Below are 20,374 nucleotides of genomic sequence, written 5' to 3'. Positions count from 1 at the left end.
CCCTCAGGCTTTCAAATAATCCTTCCTTTTTCACCTCTGGCCACCACTCCCACCTTTGTAGATACCTCACATATTCCCAAGCCTTCTTAGGATCCATCTCTCTGCTTTCTGTCTTCCAAATTTATTGACCTTCTCTCTTCAATAATGCCTGCTCACATTATTCTTCCTCCTGTGGGCTTATCTCTTACTTCATCCCTTTCTTTTTATTTTGGTGAGATTTTTGGAAGGATCAGAAAGAAACAAATATAATCATTAACCAGAAGTTGTTGATTATTTTTAAGCAAGTGCTAAAACCAGAGAACAACAGGTATTATATAAGTTGTCACTAAACATGGAGAGGGATTCTGCATAAACTGAGAGGTACGGAGTTGCAGATAAACATTCGTATCTGGCTAATTGGAAGAGAGAATTAAACATGAAAAAAAAAGGAAAGAACAAGATAGGAAGCACTGCAGATTAAGGTTATTCCAACATCGTGGAGTTCCGCTGATACCACATTTTCAGCTGGATTGAGGAGAGGAATCCAGACCAAGTAAGAACAACTGGGAAGTTTCTTTCATACCACTACTTCTGCATTTTTGAAATCATAATTTTGGCTCCTCTCTATGTTCTGAGATTACAATTCCAGGACCTGATCTTTTCTGAGATAAGGCATATCTAAGAACCCCTTTCTTTGCCCTCATGCCTGACAGACAGCTTGTAAAAGTAGAAGCATTTTTAGTTTAGTTTTTTTTTCTTCAAATCTCTTTAGATGTTTCTCCGTTGTGGGGGGATGGTGGTGTTACACAGGCATTTCATGGAGCTGACCTTTTTGTTCCTTTCCATACAGCCTCACTATATGTTTCGGGGACTTTTTTTTTTTCTTGAAATCATAAATGTAACCAAATTTGGGTTATATGCTATTAATAGTCTAAAATGATAAACAGTGAAAGTTATTTTAACAAGCATGTTGACACATTTTTGAGATGAGGGTAAAATATGGAACAATTTTATAATCAAGGGTTCTTTGTATCAAATACAGATTGTCCTGCTTAATGATCTGTCCTAATTAAAAGCTGTCTTAATTTTTAAATGAGATTCTCTATGGATTCACAAGTGGGATTATAAATTAAACGCCGGTTAAAAGCTGAATCACTTAATTATCTGAAAATTTCTTACCTTAAAATTGTTTAAGTCTATGTAACTAATTTACCCTCCTTATTTCAGTATGTCAAAGCCAGAAAGGCTAGTGTTTACCCGTCCTATATGAGCTGACCTACAGGCGGAGCCTTAGGTTTTATTACAGAGAGTAGACACTGGTAACATCCGAGTTGGCCATTTTACAGGCCAAAACACTATTTCACCTGGTTTAATTTTCACCTTTTTCCCCCACTTTGGAGAAATCCTCTATTCAAATCACAAGTACTATTTTGATTCTTCCTAACCCTGTTGTTTCACGGTGTTATTTTTGTGAGCTACAGAGTCCTTAAAGGTATGGCCAAAAGCCATTCATTTCCATATTTGCAGGGCCAGGCCCCCGAAATGAGCTTGAAAGACCCTAAGTGTGGGTGCCCTGTGGGTAATGCGCCTTGATAGCGGCGTATACACTTAAGCCAGGGGTCACAACGGCCTTATCCTATCACTCCATATGCCTCTGGCCTCCCAGAGCAGATAGTCTGACCTCTGGCCTTGGTTGTGACTTCATATCTAGAAGTTAAGGCGTGGACCGTCACTGAGCATACCCAGAGTATTTCCTTTGGGAGGCCTATGACCCAAATCACCAGGGTACTGCCAATAGCGTATTTGACAACATCTTGAGAGTTTGAGGTCCGGGCGAGGATACCTGTTGTGAAGCTATGGTACAGTGGAATCAACAGCTCAGTATAATGCAAGTACTGAAAGAGGAGAGAATGAGATACAAGTCTTGAAACCTGCTTAGACGGTGAGATTTACCTGGATGGCAGGACCGGAGAGCAACACAAGACGGCAAACAATGAATTGCTACATTCTCTCTGCACAGAGCAAAATGAATTTGGATTCATTTCCCCTAAGAGAGTCTTCATCATTATTGAGGCACTGAATGTTTAGGAACATCACTATTCGCTTTGTATTCACAGAGTATGTATGTATATATGTATACATACAGGCGTATACACGTACATACATATTATACATACATACATATACATGTCATACCTGTATGGCACTATATTTTATCCCCGTTGAAGATTTAAATCTGTTTACTCTCCAGTCTCCAATGGGGGATTCTTTTTTTAAATTTATTTATTTATTTTGAGAGAGAGTGTGCGCATGTGGGGAAAGGGCAGAGAAAGAGGGAGAGAGAGAGAATCCCAAGCAGGCTCGGCACTGTTAGCATGGAGCCCCCTGTGGGCCTGATGTGCGGCTCAGTGCAGGGTTCGAACTCATGAACTGTGAGATCATCACCTGAGCCTAAATTAAGAGTCAGATGCTTAACCAGCTGAGCCACCCAGGCTTCTCACCAATGGAGAATTTTTTGATCATGGTCTCTGACAATTTCTTTAACAAACCAGGGAAGAGCTCGAGTATTTCAACAACTCCATCAGTTAAACTTGTAAGCAGAAACATCTAAGCTCGAGTGTTTCAACAACTCCATCAGTTAAACGTGTAAGCAGAAACATCTAAGTAATGGCCAGGTCATTGACTTGACCTAACCAAAACAGTAAATAAAGAATTAATCATCCTAAGTGACCCTCTGAATATTGTTTCAGCTTCTGGCCTTGCCACAAGCCTGTGAGAATGCGTAGGATCCTGTCTTCTCTCAACTTGCTTCTCAGCAGACCTCTCCTATCTTTTCCATACCCTTGTCATGGAAGAACTCTAGAATGGGAGGGCTCAGATCAATCTAAATCATTTGGAAAAGTTTTCACTCAAGTCCTCACCCCATGATGAAACGTACATCAACACTGAATATGATCACAAATAACAGCCACAGACGAATCCTTAAATACCTCCCACTCTGGCATTATTTCTTTATGATGCAAGTTGGAATTAAAGGCTGTATGTAAAATTCTTCAAGGCAATAAATAAAACAATAAAATAAAGCAAAAATTCAAAATAGTAAGTAAAAAATAAGGAATCTCTTTCAAATTCCTCCAAGAATTATCCTACTTATGTGTGCCAGGGGTCTCCTGTATGTAGCCTCCAAACTCTATGGCATCAATATTCCCGATAACTGATCTATAAATTTTATTCAAGCTAATGTATTTATAAATAAATAGCCAACATACATTATTTCTTAACGGCCAGGCATAGTTCTAAGTGCTTTGCATACACTTACTACTCTATCACTCAATCTCCATTTAGCTTTCCTTATTCCTATTTAAAACAGGAGGCACAGAAAGGATAGTAACTTTCTCAAGGTTGCACAGGGAGGATGTAGAAGAACCAGGGTCCAGTCTCAGACAATCTGACCCCAGCATCAAAGTGCTTCAACACACGCTATCATACGTACCTAAAATTTTTAATTTGGTACTCATTTATTCAATCGTGTAACTTTACTTTATTTTATTTTTAATTTTTTTAACATTTATTCATTTTTGAGAGACAGAGAGAGTGTGAGCAGGAGAGGGGCAGAGAGAGAAGGAGACACAGAATCTGAAGCCGGCTCCAGGCTCTGCGCTGTCAGCACAGAGCCTGACGTGGGGTTTGAACTCACTAGCTGTGAGATCATGACATGAGCTAAAGTTCAACGCCCAACTGACTGATCCACTCAGGTGCCCCCAATCCTGTAATTTTAAATATAGTTAGCTTGGTACCCATATTCTATTCAATCCTGTAATTTTAAATAGCATTTCCTGAGTGGAAGGGGGAAGCGAAGGAAAGCTGTTCAAAAATGTTAGGATCAAATGTTACACTGCTGTGTTCATTTAAAAAAAAATCTTCACTTTCCTCATGAGTACAAAGTAATATGTCTTCATCCAGATACATTAAATTGTGTGTTCCAGAAATGGATTTGAGCTCAGAATCTTGAATGATTATAGATAAAGTGAATTGGGAGAACCTAATCTAAACAAATTGATTTGAGCTAAACACAAAGCTCAAATTAATGGTACAACCTAGAAATGCTCTCTGAAAGGCTAAATCTTTGGATTTTTATGCGAAGAGGAGTGGGTTCTGTTAATAGGACAGACTTCGTGCAACATATGTTAAGAAAAAAATTGGAAGCACTTAAAAAAACACAAGTTGGAAGCTCAATCTTGCAAAAAAAGGAAAAAAATCCTTAAAATATTTTGGAGCTTTTAGGAGAAAGTCAATATTAAAATTAGTATGAACATGAGAAAGGGCTTGATGAGTCGAGTGACTGTTGTTTTTCTAAATGTCAGCATGGAAACCCAAACAGAGAGGTGAGTTGGGTCCCTGGAAAGACTGACTGGGAAAGCTGAGTGTTAAGTTTGTGACGTGGCTGATGGCAACCCAAAATTTTCAAGTGCAGGATGACAAAGCATTTCCTGGAAGGAGGGGCAGCTTCAAGTCATAAACAAGGATGATGTTATGGGGGCCCATGCTTTGGACCTGGATGGCAGCTATATGTGGCCATGGAACCGGTGGTTTGAAAAATGTTCCCAGACAGAGGTGTCTGGAATTTGGAAGCCCTTCATAGGCGGTTTGAGCTGAGCTTTATACAGAATTGACAATCTATGTAAACAGCAGAGGAAAATAACCAACTTTGAACATAACTTGCTCTCTGGTTTTATCTTGACATCATGGAAAATAACCAAGTTTAAAACATAACTTGTCCTCTGGTTTCATTTTAATGTCATGATCTTGTCATGTCAGCTCTTAATAGAGACTAGGACTTAGTTCATTACAGCTTTTAGGATTCCACCCTGAAAATCATATTTAATTGGATTCTTACCTTTAATTCAAGGTGACATGCTCTGAAGGTGTGGCCTCCCTACTCTAAGGAGAGCAGAGAAGTGTATTCTAGTTCAAAGTTACAAACACCTCTCTACCTTAGTTTTCTCATTTATAACAAGGGACCCTTGGGGTGCTTGGGTGGCTCAGTCAGTCAAGCATCCGACTCTTGTTCTTGGCTCAGGTCACGATGTCAGGGTTGCTGGGACTGAGCCCTGCATCAGGCTCTGCGCATATCAACAACAACTGAGTTTGATCATGAAGACAAACAACAACAAAACCTCACAAACTCTTACAGAAGGTTTAGACCAGTCAAACCTTTTTTTCTTTTTAACTTTATTTATTTTGATAGGAAGAGTGTGCGAGCCCAAGCAGGGGAGAGGCAGAGAGAGAGAGAGAGAGAGAATCCCAAGCAGGCTCTGCGATGTCAGCACAGTGCCTGACGTAGAGCTCAGCCTCACAAACTGTGAGATCATGACCTGAGCCAAAATTAAGAGTTGGTGGCTTAACAGACTGAGCCATCCAGGTGTCCCTAACTTACTTTTTAATCGACTTATTTTTTATTTATTAAAAAATTTTAAAATGTTTAATTATCTTTGAAACAGAGACAGACAGAGTGTGAGCAGGGGAGAGATAGAGAGAGAGGGAGACGCAGAAACCGAAGCAGGCTCCAGATTCTGAGCTATCAGCACAGAGCCCTACGTGGGGCTTGAACTCACAGACCATGAGTTCATGACCTGAGCTGAAGTCAGACGCTTAACAGACTGAGCCACCCAGGCACCCCTCAAATTACTTTTTAATCTAATTTTTTCCTAAGAAATAATTTCCCTCAAAAATAAATAAACATTTAAAAAAATTAAAAAAGAAATAATTTCCATGAATTGTATATTAATATAAACAAATTAAAAAATAAAAATTAAAAATGCCCATTTATCATCTAAAAGCATCTCATGAAGTAACAGCGCTTAGAAAATCCTGACATAATTTGGGGCTCTGGGTGGCATGATAGGTCAAGTGTCCAACACTTGATTTCGGCTCAGGTCAGGAACTCACCTTAGTGGGACTGACCGCCGGCATTGGGCTCTGCCCTGACAGTGCGGAGCCTACTTGGGACTATCTTTTTTCCCCTCTCTCTGCCCAACTTGTGCTCCAACTGTGCCTCTCTCTCTCTCTCAATAAATAAATATATAAATAAATAAATAAAGGAATGACTGTTGTAAAGTTCTGTAAGAGTTTGTGGTTTTTTGGTTGTTGTTTTTGTCTCATGATCAAACTCAGGTGTCGATATGACCTTCTTAGAGTAGCTATTAGTTCCATTAGAAGAGAAGATTTATATAATATATAGAATAATATATAATATATTCATACATACATTATACATAAAATATCAGATAATAGATAAAATGGATTATATGTGTGTGTGTAAACACACACATATATAATTGTCTTAAGTGAATGTGATGCTCAAGAAATTTACCACACTATAAACTAAATAAGAGGCACTCTGTGAAAACTAGAAATAAAACTTACCCAGCTTCTCCAATATGCTTCTCCAAAACATTTGATTTCCCGCAGAGTTAAGAAAAGCACTTTGCAAAGTATCTGAAACATCAGCCTGAATAGGGTTGGGACTCCTTCTAAAGCCTTGGGTGTTTCTGGCTCACACCTTACCATTTATGTTACCACTTACAGAAACAATGAACTGTTTTTGTTTAAAAGTCTTTCCCCTTTAATTAAACAGAGATGGAACTGAGTCAACAATGGAGTTCTGGAAGCTGACAAACTGAAAATGTCAATAAGCTATTAGAGACATGCTCTAAAGATACTAGGAAGTTGCATTGATCCTGAATTCTTAAGAAGAGAAAAAGATCAAAAGTACACCTTAAGAGGACCTGGGAAACCCTAGCCTGATCATGTTCTTTCCCCCTTCACAAACTTTTTCTGATAGGCTGGAAAGAGAAGGCCAGGGCTTGCCAGAGTTTTGGGAAGGAGGAAAATGCCATACTCCTTCAATTATGCAGCATTTGCATTTTTTCTATGGGATCTCCTACACCTTTTGTAAGGTAGAAAACTTGTGTTTAGGAGAAATCCATCAGGGCCCAAAAAGCAGAGCAGCCTGTTTGCAGTGCAGTGATTTTTGTCTTTTATTTATTTTTATACTTGGGTTGTGGGAGGGATCCTTTATACATTAACTACATAGCAGTCTCCACATCCATAAAATTTTACAGAACCCAATAGATTTCATGTTTTACAGTGGTGGTTGCACAACCCAGTGAGTTGTACCCTTTAAATGGGTGAATTATATGGAATGTGAATTATATCTGAAGAAACTTATAAAAAATTTTAATGTGTGTAGCATCAGCTATGATACAGGTTCTTGAGTCTCAACTGAAAGGGCAGAATCTCTAGATGTTGAGTCCAGGCAACTGTTGTTTAAACAAACATATCAAGCGGCACCTGGGTGGCTCAGTTGGTTAAGCATCTGACTTCGGCTCAGGTCATGATCTCATGGTTCATGAGTTTGAGCCCTGCGTCAGGGTCTATGCTGACAGCTCAGAGCCTGGAGCCTGCTTCAGATTCTGTGTCTTCCTCTTTCTCTGCCCCTCCCCCACTTGTACTCTGTCTCTCATTCTCAAAAAGAAACATTAAAAATTTTTTTTAAAATGTCAAGGGACTTCAGTGAGATGACCCAAAGTCCACGCTTTTTAAAGAAATCTAAGAGATGATGTGTTTTGCTTTTTCGCCTAAACAAGAAAATAAATCCCACCAATGTTCACAACAACCAATAATCAATAAATGAGTAGCCTTCCTTCAGAAATCTTAAATTTGACCCAATTCTTAATTCCCCTTTTTGAATATGAATATTATGAGTATTGTAGGGAACCCTGATACATTTTTACTGGAGCTAGGTCAAGTGTCCTCTCAAATAACTTACATGAACATTTAACAGGCCACAAAGGAATTTCCTGTGCATTTTTTTACGTAATCTTCACAAAGACCCTGTTGAGTTGAAGGAGCTATAAAGCTACCCACCTTTTACAGACGGGGAAGGGGAGATTCAGCAAAGTTAAATGTCTTGCTCAAATCACCTAACAGGTAACTGACCAACCTGCTTGGATAGCATGTCTTTGGACTCTTAGTTACGCACTCTTTTCACTATAAAAACCTATGCTAAAAATACTTCTGTATGTACCAGTATGGCCTGCCCCTAACCTTTAGAAGCTACTGTTTGAGCACATTTTTGAAGTTGCTGTTGTTAATTATGCTTTAAAAAATGTACATCTTTGGGGTGCTTGGGTTAAGCATCTGACTTCGGCTTAGGTCATGATCCCACAGTGGGGATGTCAAGCCCCACGGTGGGCTCTGTGCTGACAGCTCAGAGCCTGGAGCCTGCTTCGGATTCTGTGTCTCTGTCTCTCTCTGTCCCTTCCCTGCTAGTGCACGCACACTCTCTCTCTCTTTCTCTAAAAAAATAAACATTTTATGTTTAGTAAAAACGTACATCTTTTTTTACTTTATGCAGCACAAAAAGAAAGTGCACAATTTAACACATTTCCCCCCAATTCTCTGTGACACTTTTTGTCTAAAAACTGGATTAATGTAAATCAGCAGTGGGGAGCATATGTGAGTACGTGTGCATACGCATATGTGTGTGTTGAGAAAGAGAGAGGAGACATAATATTGTGTCTCCATGTGTTTGTGGAGAGAATGAAATGTTAGTTTAATGTGAAAGTACAAAATAGGATTATTTATGAATTTGTATGTGAACTATTAAAAGAAAGTAATTAATATGTTATAAATCTACTTGCCTCCTGTCTCCAACCCATCGACCCCTCATTCCTTAAAGACATGCTCAGGCTCACCACGAGCTTCACTCACACCCCACTATTTTTTTGAGGTGAAATACTGTCCCTTTCAATATCTAAAGCCTCTCAATTTTTTGATTGTATGTGTTTTAACCTTTACTTCCACTCTATTTTAGATATCCACCCTACGGGCAATGTCATCACCCTGACCGAAATTTGTTCCGCAGATCCCACTGACCACAGCTCCCTCAATTTGACATCAAGGAATTCTGCAAGCATCTGGTCAACCCATTCATTTCTTTACTTCCTTACAGGAAAACCTGAGATTTTATGTTTATTTCTTCAGTCCCTACCCTTATCAATTCCCAAACATCCTGGCCCCGTTGTCCTTTTGTCTAAGGCACCTAACGGAATCTCTACTCGGGCATTCCCCTGTCTCTGTGCCTACTGCGGGCCAGCAGTCCTCTTTCCAACCTCATCTTGGTCTCAGTGCTGCCTGGGATCCTTCCAGCTCCTTTAGAGTTTTCCCTTTTTCATCAAAACTTTAGACACGGTAACTTGGCCATGAGACCAAGGAGATGAACTTTCTTCTTTACAGAGAAAACTGCAGCATTTTTCATGGAAATGTCTTCAACTTACTATCTCCAGATCTATCAAATTAGCTGTCTCCCAGAACACATCTTTTGCTACAGTAAGATAGGAATGTCTCTCTTTTACTTATGGCATACATCTCTAGTACTCTTCACGGATCTTTGTCGTCTCCCTCTCTTCTGACTCTTTCATATTTTCAATAAACAAAACATACTGAATCTTCTTCTGTCTTAAAATAGAAACAAAACAAAAAAGGCTTTCTTATCCCTAGGTGCTCTTCAATCTTCAGTCTGAATAAATTCTTTTATTTAGTTGTTCAAATGAGAAGCTTTGGAATCATCATTTATTTCTTCCTTTTTCTTATATTCTGTATTCAACTGATAGGGAGGCCCTGCCAAACCCATTTCCTCAATATCTGTTTATTAAATTGTATCCATTTCAAATGCAAAGGCTCTAAATCAGTTTTGTTCAATAGAAATATAATGTGAGTCCAACATGTAAAATTTTCAGCTTTCCAGTAGCCACAAAAGTAGAAACAATGAAATTAATTTTAATAATACATTTTATTTCATCCAGTATATTAAAATTACTATTTTGACTTGTGGTCATGATTAAAGTCATCAATGAGATATTTTACCTTCTGACTTTTGATTAGCCGCATTTCAACAGACGTACATTGCTAATGGCCACCATATCGGACAGTGCAGCTCTAGGTCATCATCTCTTGCCTGAGTCCATCACTTCTTTGTGGGTGCAGGAGGAAACTTCCAGTGGTTTTCTTGCTTCTTGTTGGGGCCCCTTCCCGTATGTTCTATACACGACAGCCAGAATAACTTTTCTAAAAATAAAATCTCATGTTGTTTTCCTGTGTAGAGCTCTGCATGGTTTCTCACAGATCTCTGTGCATTTATGATATTTACAAGGCCCTTGCCTATTTTCCCGCTTCAACGCTTCCTTTTCATGTTCTACAATACAGCATATATCCTCCCCACTAAATGTATTTTTATTCCTTATAGCCATTATGATCTTGACTTTAGGTTATTGCGTATTCTGTATTTTCCACTTAGAATGCTCTTCATCCTCTGATCCTCACTCAGCCCCAGTAGGCTAACTGCTGTTCATACTTCACACATCCTCAAAAGCCTGCCTTCGCCTCCTAGGACTGGATTATAGGTTCTTCCTGTGTATTCACCTGCAACTCTTAGTTTCTTCCACCATATCTTTTATTATACTATTGATACTTTCTTTATTTTTGGGAGCCTCCCCTAAGTACAGTGGGAACAGGGACAGCACTAACTTGGTCATTTTTATTTTATCCCTAGCTCCGAACATAGTGCATAGCATATGGTAGATGATCAGTCGATGTTCACTGAATAAATGAATGAGTAAATGAATACATGTAATCTTTTTTAGTACCAGAAAAGAAAAAAGAGAACATTTCCTTCTTGTAAATTCTCCTGTGGTTTAAAAGTATTTGTGTCTCTTGTCTTTTCTTGATTCCTTAGACCTCCACTAATTTTTAGATGACTTTGCTCCAAAAGAAATCATTTATTTCAAGTAGGTATTAAAAGGTAAAGAGCATGAAATAGCTCTTTTACTAGAAGACAGTCAATAACAGTGAATTGCATAGCATATATTAGAAGAATTAACACTCGATTTTGTAGTGAAATAATTGTTATTAATGTTAACAAATGACTTCCCTGCCACTAAATTTGATGGACATATTTATTTATTTATTTAATGTTTGTTTATTTTTGAGAGAGAGAGAGACAAACAGACAGAGCATGAATGGAGGAGGGGCAGAGAGGGAGACACAGAATCCAGGGCAGGCTCCAGGCTCTGAGCTGTCAGCACAGAGCCCAGCACAGACACAGGGCTCAAACTAACAAATTGCAAGATTATGACCTGAGCTGTCATCGGATGCTCAACCGACTGAGCCACGCAGGGCCCCCCACCCCCCTAATGGACATTTAAAATCTTCGAGACCCTACCAGATTTCAGAAGTGACAGTATTTTAAAACTTACCTCCCTTTCAAAACATTTTTTTTTCCCCAACGAGATCCCTGAAACCTTATTCCTCTACTTTTCCTTCTGTCTCCCTGGCTGTTCCTTTTCATTCTCCTTTCTCAGTCCTTGGAGTTCCTGGAAGCAAGATCAGTACCTTTTGTGTCATTCTTTGCTCTCTGCCTAATTAGTCCCATCCAGTCCCCGACTTTATTTTCTCTATACTAGGTGGTTCTCAAGTATATATTTCAGTGCCAAACCTCTCCTCTCCAAATCCAGCATCCAACTATCTACTCAAGATCTCCCTTTGGAGAGATGACTGTACCTCAAATTGAACAAAATAACAATAGAATTAATGACCACCTATAAAACTCACTCTCCCTCCAATGTATTCTGTTTTATTGAATGACACTACCTGTGCATAATTGCTCAAGCCAGAGCCTGGGAGTCATCTTAGACACCTCCTTCTCTCATAATCCTTATTTCCAATATCTCCCTGAGTCAAGGAACACTTAGTAAATTAATGTTAGGAATATTTTACATTTATAAACACACACAGTTCTTAAAGTAAATATGTATTACATATTACATATTACCATTATTATATATATAATATTGATATATAAGTTTATATCAATATTATATATATAATATTTTCACAGAGGTATGGAGTTTTTTCTGGGGTATCCACACAACATTTATTTAAATGCTGTTAAGGTAGAGGATTTTTATTATCCTTCCTGCCCTTTTGCACATCAGGGGAAAATTTAGTTTCCCAAGTGAGGTTAAGGGCAATGTCATAGTTGACAAGTCTTCTTTGTTAGTCAAGAGGAACCAGAAATATGAACATTTTGGATGCCACTTAACACTTATATCCTGTTTCTCATTTTTAAAGGAGTTTGCAACATAATAACAAACGTTTAGAATTGGAGGACAGCAGCGTGAAGTACAGTCTTTGGGATCTAAACCTCTGCATCCGAGTGAAAAGTTACAGCTTTTCTTAGTTTGCCTCTTAATCAGTTAAGGATAGTTAATATACAGAGGAACTACTGAGAAAGAACGTTTCATTTTGTTGTAATTGCCTTCATCTCCATTTCCCTTTTGGTGATAAATAAGCAAGAAAGTTCTACATTCTTTCTTTACCTGGAATTAATTAAAAAAAAAAAAAAAAAAAGATTGCTGGGGCACCTGGGTGGCTCAGTAGGCTGAGCATCCGGCTTCAGCTCAGATCATGATCTCATGGTTTGTGGGTTCGAGCCCCGCATTGGGCTCTGTGCTGACAGCTAGCTCAGAACCTGGAGCCTGCTTCAGATTCTGTGTCTCCCTTTCTCTCTGACCCTCCCCTGCTCGCTCTGTCTCTCTCTGTCTCTCAAGAATAAATAAAAAACATTGGGGGGAAAAAAAAAAAGAAGAAGGTCGCTGGCCGCCATTCAGCTTGTCTGAGTCCAACCTTAACGGCAGGGCACTGAAAGCAGTGTTACAACGCTAGTATTGTGTTGACAACTCTGCTTCTCATTAAATAATGTTAGTCTCTTTGGGTCACATTGGCAACATATGTCTGTCTATACGCTTACCTACGTCCTAGAAAGAATGATTCTTTTTAGTAGTTAGAATTTTGGTTCTATTGTGAGAGAGGTTCCAAATAAAGTAGATTAAACATGCAGAAAGTTTATTTCTCTCTCCTAAAAGTCTAGAGGCAGAGAGCACAAGGTGACCATTTGGGATCCAAGCTCCTCCCAGGTGTGGGCTTGACGTTTCAACCTTCACTCTTCTCACTTAGCAGCTAGATTTAGCCATGAGCGTAAGGTCTAGCTAAACGGATTTGAGGGGAAATGAGGTTTGTTTATAACTCCTGGCGTGCGTCCCAAAAGGAGGAAGATGAGCCTCTTCCTTCATGCTCCTGCTTGGGAGGGTAGGAAGTGTCATTGTTTCTGGGGTTCAGAGGTCCAGCTGAAAGTCAGAACATTTATTAGAGAAAGGAAAAGAGCAGTCTTTGGCATATGCATAGAAAACATTCCTTCAGCCTAGGGATACAGATTAAAGGGTGAGATCAGTGTGGCTTGACTTCTGCTTTCAACATCTACACCTGTGTGATCTTGGGCAACTCCCATGTTCTTGTTTGTGTCTTCCTTCAGGGCTCCGTGCAGGACTCCGCTATGGAATTCATCAGGTGTCAGCGCAACGGATATTTGTGTTCCCCTGTGCTTGGTTTAGTGCCCAGCACATAGCTTGGGTTCCCTATTCTTGTAACAGTTGTTGGGGACAATAGCTCCCCTACCCATGTGACAACTACTTGCTCCTTTCCTTCTATATTCATCCCTTTTGCCCTGCACTTTTGCTCTTTTGTGTACGATCTTTTTTCTTTTCGAATTAGTTATGCAGTCTGCATGTCTAACACCCCTCTGGCCCATTAATCCCATTCTGCTGTTATCACGTTCCATTCCCTTATAACCCCTCCTCACTTTTTAAAACCTCATCAAGGTATAATTTACAAAGCATAAAAGTCACACGTTTTAACTGTACAATTAAGTAATTTTTGATAGTTTTACTGAGTTTTGTAACCATCATCATGGTCCAATTTTAGAATGTTTCAGAATATCTTTCACTATCCCTGTAGAATCTCTTGTGCCCATTTACTCCTAAACACCAATTTTTAGAAAAAAGAAAAAAAAAACAGCTTCCCACTTGAAATTGTAGGCCAGCATGTATTACATGCCTATTGAGAACTTACGACTGCCAGTGCTGTGGAGATTTCATGCAGAATAAAATACAATACCTAATCTTAAGGGGGGAGCTAGTTGGCAAGATCAGACCTCCAAGACCACCATAAGGAAGTCTGTGTCCAAGTTCCAGCTTTTGTGAATAGGCCAGTCCTATAAGACTACAAAACTTATCGTGAACAGATCCTCTGAATTTGGAAAAATCTCTCAGGTCCCATACAGATATATTTTTCTCCTTCTAGTTTTAAAACACCCTTTCTTAAACTGACTGACCATTGATAGTTTCCAGAAGTATGGGCTTTTTCTAACATCTCTAAATGTCATCTTAAATATGTACCTCCTTCTGTTTCCATCTATTTGTAACCAGAATCTAAATTATAGAATTTGCATCTTTCCAAGTAGGATCTAACTTGCTGTTCAATAAATACTTCTAATCCTAAATGCAAATTATGGTCACTGTAATTTTTCACTTTGGGATACTTATTGAAAAGAGTAGTGTTTATTAACTTTCTCTGAATTAAATGTAACCAGTAGCTATTTTGGCCTTCAGGATGTTATTAATGATAATTAACCGTGGTGATGAAGAATTACTAATAGTTATGATCCTGAGGAGTGAAATAATGTAGTTCAAAGAGCTCCCTGTACCTTTAGGTGTTGAGTAAAGCAATCCAGTCTTTCTTTTCATTCAGGACGGCTTAGACACTGGGCAAGCCCAGGTGCCAAGTGCAGATTACTGTCTCCCGCCCCATTCCTGTTCTCTAGAGCTTTCCTGATGGCTAGCAGATCAGCAGAGACGCCTCGCTTAGAGGAGACAGGGTATGTTTGGTTACAAAATTCTAGTTTTAGCACCTGAGCACCTGCCTTCACCAGTTTTAGTTTATTTATTTTGAGAGACAGAGAGCACCAGCAGGTGGGGGAGGGGCAGAGAGAGAGGAAGAAAGTCCCAAGCAGGCTCCACACGGGTCAGCACAGCGCCTGACAGGCCTGACACGGGGCTCAAACCCATGAACCATTCAGATCGGGACCTGAGCTGAAGTCCAGACACTTAACTGACTGAGCCACTGAGGATCCCCGACCACCAGTTTTATTTTTGATGAAGGAAAATAGGGAAGAGAAATTGGAATGAGTCAGCTTCATTTCATCCTCTAGCAACACTAATTCCCAAATGTGGGGGCCTCTGAGCAAGGAGTCCTCTGTTTTCAGAACTGTGGCAGGCTCAGCTACTCATCTACGGGTGGAGAACTTCAGAAAGGATGAACTCAAACACTGGTTCTCTATCTTGGTGGCATATGGGGACACCTGGGAAGCCTTTTAAAATGTTCAGTGACCACCTTCAGAATAGTTAGACCAGTATATTTGGAAATAGGATTCAAGCATCAGATTTTTCTTTTTCTAAATCTTGTGGAAGGAATACTTCCAATATGCAGCCAAGGTCAAGAACTAACTACTGGGCTAATAATAGACCTCTCGTTTTTTTCCCCCTCTAGTTTTATTGAGATATAATTTACATATAACATTGTATCAGTTTAAGGTGTACAACATAATGATTTGGTATATATATGTGTTGCAAAGTGACTAAAAGAGTTAAGTTTCATTAAACACCATCACTGGCCATCTCTTGACATGCAAATGACCCTTAAACAGCAGCCCCCAGGCTTAGCTGCTCCTTGGAATCACCTGAGATTTTTTTTAAAAATTTATTTAAATTCAAGTTAGCTGACATACAGTATTGCTTTCAGGAGTAGAACTCAGTGATTCATCACTTTCATATCACACCCAGTGCCCATCACCCATTTAGCCCATCCCCCACCCACCTCCCCTTCAGCAACTCTTTGTTTTTGTACGGAAGAGTCTCTCATGGTTTGTTTCTCTCTCTGTTTTTATCTGAGTTTTTCCTTTCCTTCCCCTATGTTCATCTGTTGTGTTTGCTAAATTGCACATATGAGTGAAATCATAAAGATATTTGTCTTTCTCTGACTGATTTATTTCACTCAGTATAATCCACTCTAGTTTTATCCACACTGTTGCTAATGGCAATATTTCATTATTTTTGATCGCCAAGTAGTATTCCAGTGTGTGTGTGTGTGTGTGTGTGTGTGTGTGTGTGTGTGTGTGTGTACACCATGTCTTCTTTATCCATTCATCAGTTGGTGGACATTTGGGCTCTTTCCTTATTTTGGCTATTACTGATAGTGCTACTATAAACATTGGGGTGCATGTGCCCCTTCAAATCAGCGTTTTTGTATCCTTTGGATAAATACCTAGTAGTGCAATTGCTGGGTCATAGGGCAGCTCTATTTTTAATTTTTTGAGGAACCTCCATACTGTTTCCAGAGTGACTGCACCAGTTTGAATTTCCATCAACCTGGCAAAAGTGTATTCCTTTCTCCACATCCTCACCAACATCTGTTATTTCCTGAGTTGTTAGTGGTATTTCATTGTGCTTTTGATTTGTAGTTCCCTGATGATGAGTGATGTTGAGAGTTTTCATGTGTCTGGTAGCCATCTGGATGTCTTCTTTTGAAAGGTGTCTATTCATGTCTTCTGGCCATTTCTTCATTGGATTATTTGTTTTTTGGGTGTTGGGTTTGATAAGGTCTTTATAGATTTTGGATACTAACCCTCTATCCATTATGCCATTTGCAAATATCTTCTTCCATTCCATCTGTTGCCTTTTAATTTTGTTGATTGTTTCCTTTGCTGTCCAGAAGCTGTTTATCTTGATGAGGTCCCAGGAGTTCATTTTTGTTTTTATTTCTCTTGCCTCTGGAGACGTCTAGAAGAAGTTGCTGTGGCCAAGGTCAAAGAGGTTGCTGACTATTTTCTCCTGTAGGATTTTGATGGTTTCCTGTCTCACATTTAGGCTTTTCATTAATTTTGAATTTATTTTTGTGAATGGAATCTCCTGAGATTTTAAAAAGGTACTGATGCCTGGACTCATTCCTAGAGATTCTGATTTAATTGGTTTGGGGTTGGGTTCTAGCAAGCATTAGCATTCTTCAAAGACTCTGCTAGTAATTCTAATGTGCAGTCAAGAGGAAGAACTACTGCTCGGACTGGGAATAAGCATCTTAGCTCATAGCCAGCTCTGAGGGGAACATGCTCCGTACCTGCTGGACAGAGTGCCAGGGGTTCAAGCAAGAACGTGACAGGGAAGGGGTAAACACAGGAAGAGAAACATCACCTGCTTCAAAGTGGGGCCTGTGGTCAATCCTTGTGCATGGGTGTGTGTGTGTGTGTGTGTGTGTGTGTGTGTGTGAGAGAGAGAGAGAGAGAGAGAGAGAGAGAGAGAGAGAGAGAGAGAGAGAGAGAGAGATGTGTGTGTGTGTGACAAAGAAAGAAGACTGAGAAGGGCAAAGGTGTCCCCAACCAAGAGAAATGGGAGGATGGGAGGGTAGAAGACAGAACTGAGGCGCGCGCACACACACACACACACACACACACACACATGCGCGTGCACACGCTCTGTAATTTTGGACATTCGGCCAGCGGCTCTTCATCTGTGAGCAGAGTCCGGTGCAGTTTTATTTGCATAAAGAATAGATGTGGTCCAAGTTTTCCTGAAAAGGCTCCCTAATCCCCAAATGTGCCTCCTGTTTCACCTTTCCCATCAACCCCCGTGGCTGAAAAAGTCCACCAAGTTAGAGCCTTTCATTTGGGCTAAGGTAGGCCAGTAAATCAATGGGACATCCTCTGTTTACTTTAGAGTTTAGCTTCATTTTGTTATCAAATGCACTTAGGTAGGCCTTGGTGGGGTAGAATATGAGTGAGCATTTAAAAAGAGCGTTCTCTGGGCTTAGCTCTGAAATTTCAGAATTGCCTGAGAAAGAAGGGAGTTGTCCCCAGAAAGGGAGTTTCCTGGGGTGATGGTTAAACAAGCCCTAACCTGAGGGAGGGGGACTAAAGAGAGTGGCAAGGGAAGGTCACTAGAGGCCAATATACTTCCTTTGCAGTGAACTAATGGCTGCAGTTGTTACCTGCCCTGGTGGAAACCTGGAGGGTGGAGAAAGGGTTTTATCACTGTTTCCCAATTCACGTCAACTGAAGGTGTTCATCTTTTAGTGCCTCAGGCTGGAATCTAGGGTTTGGTTTGGAACTGTTCTGGCTTGGAGCAGAGCTCCTAATGGCTGTCCCCTGACGTGGTTTGTTTTTTTGGGTTTTTTTGCACATTCTGTATTACTGTATTAGATCAGCATGCGGCTTGTTTTAGTTAAAAACAAAATCTGATTATGAGCCATTATTTGTTTAAATTACTGAAAGCAAACACAGTGATTTATTTATTTGTAATCCAAGAGTTGATTATGAAGCTTGTGGTTTACTGGGAATTATTTTGAAACTTCGCTCTGCTTTTTGGACTGCCACCATCCATTTCATTTATGAGGGTACTTCGCTGCAGCTGAAGGGAGCAGAACTTCTAGGCCCTCCCCGTGCTTCCCGCTGGGTCTGCCTTACAGAAGGTGGGCTGTAAGTGATAGCGATGCAGCCCCTCCCCCCGTCCCCCAGCTCTCTTCCCTCCTCCCGTCCGGGTGCCTGACTTCTACCACCCATCCATCGCTTGCCTGGGGTGGCGTCAGTTTAAACTGCACCGGAAGGATCAAACACTCATTATTCTGCTAGAATGCAAGTTAGCTCATTGTATTATCTAGCACTCAAACAAGTGGGGAGAGGCAATTTCCGAGGCAACAGGACCCAAATACATTTCTTCACTTGGGGCTGGGAGTGCAATTCGTGGGTAGGGAGGGGAGGTGTTCAGTGACTTACTTTACTGTCATAACACATTCATCAGATGGGTCCAAGGTGTCAACATATCAAACAGAGAAAAATCCATCTTGAGCAGGTTCCTCGCCCGACTTTATCATCATTTATATATATTTAAGCTACAAAGAGTGTAGCGGTGTCATTTTCTTTCTTTCAGTGTGGTCCCCTTGGAAAAGAAGAGCATGTTGTGAAATCATTTACACCTCCAAGAGTGTGCTGTAGTAACCCCTACTAATCCAGTTTCTGGGGAGTTGGAGTGAACAGGTCTTTTTCTTAGGGGGTGGGGTGGGGAGAGGTAAAGCCCTACGGTTTTCGAGCGCGCCCAGAGGGCCCCCAGCGCTCTACTTCTGGAGCAGGTGTAGGCGGGCACCGGGGAGACGTCGGCGGCGCGGCGGCTCAGTTCCGACTCCCAGCCCCCGGGGAGCGGGCAGCAAAGCGGCGTCGCTCTCCCGGCCCCGGCGCCTGCGCGATGATCACGCGGAAGAGCTCGGCCGCGGGTGGCTCGGCTCACGACCGTCCCGCCCCCGTTGGCGCGGCCGGGCGCCGGGTCCGTCCCGCTGCGAGCTCGCGGCGCGGGCGGGGGTGCTCGGGAGCTGGTCCTCCGAGTGTCGCGGAGCGCTGGCTGCACCTGGTCCCGAAGCACCGAGGAAGCAGCCTCAGACGGGGGTGGGGAAGGTGGAAAGGTGCGGCATTGGCGCTCCCCGAAGTAAGATCGCGGCATCTTACTAATTTGACCAGCGCCAAAGAGACTGAATGAATACCTTCACCAGAAAGGGGATATGCGGCTGGGGGATGTAGCTCAGTGGTAGAGCGCGCGCTTCGCATGTGTGAGGTCCCGGGTTCAATCCCCGGCATCTCCAGACAGCCGTTAGTACTTTTCTTTTTCTAACTACATTTGGACCTTTTGTTCACATACGTTAGGGCGGCCAAGAACAATCTAAAAGTGAGGCCGAGAAACACAGCGAAGCCCAGAGAAACAGCCTTTTATGTTGTAAATAAAAGTGAAACCGGAAATTACCCTTGATATGTCATTCCTTATTTGCATAAAACCAATCTCTGGGTATTGTTACTGAACTTGCATTGGGAACCAAACATACACACATAAAAAGTAAACTGAAAAGTGAAGTTGCATTGGCCGGGAATCGAACCCGGGCCTCCCGCGTGGCAGGCGAGAATTCTACCACTGAACCACCAATGCTTGCATAGAGAAGCGACTTCCAAATTTTAATAGAAGAGATTTCCATGTGTGCACTGATTCTCTTGTTTATAATTATATGTTTATGTATTCAATTTTAAATAGAGCAGTGGAATCTGTAATTAAAAAATTATCATAAAATATTGGGAAAACATTCAGATTTACAAAAAACCCTATCATAATAACTTTTGTTGAACTTTATGAAGTGATTCTTCTGAAGGTGATCTCGTGAAGCAGGCGAATGGAAATTTTGTTATGTGTGTACTGGATTACACAATTACCTAGCTGTATCTTCAGACCTTTAGACAATTTGTAACAACTCCTCCCTATTTTTCTTCTGTTACCTTAGCTAGTCAGACAAATACGTGATAATATTTGTTAGCAACAGGGGTTAAGGATGAAAGACCTATAAATGGAGCTAGGAC

At 40.8% G+C, this 20,374-nt stretch overlaps 2 non-coding genes across 2 annotated transcripts; one reads left to right on the top strand and one right to left on the bottom strand.

The window, feature by feature from the left end:
- The first annotated feature begins 19,542 nt into the window (after window positions 1-19,542).
- On the top strand, window positions 19,543-19,614 carry TRNAA-CGC. The gene has a single exon. It is a non-coding gene; the product is annotated as a tRNA-Ala (tRNA).
- A 267-nt stretch (window positions 19,615-19,881) lies between these two features.
- Window positions 19,882-19,952, bottom strand: TRNAG-GCC. The gene has a single exon. It is a non-coding gene; the product is annotated as a tRNA-Gly (tRNA).
- Window positions 19,953-20,374: the final 422 nt, after the last annotated feature.

This window comes from Suricata suricatta, chromosome 3 (genome assembly GCF_006229205.1).
Source record: "Suricata suricatta isolate VVHF042 chromosome 3, meerkat_22Aug2017_6uvM2_HiC, whole genome shotgun sequence".
In the NCBI taxonomy this organism is placed as follows: Eukaryota; Metazoa; Chordata; class Mammalia; order Carnivora; family Herpestidae; genus Suricata; species Suricata suricatta.
The sequence above is the reverse complement of the archived record's forward strand: the minus strand, read 5'-3'. Positions and strand labels throughout refer to the sequence as shown.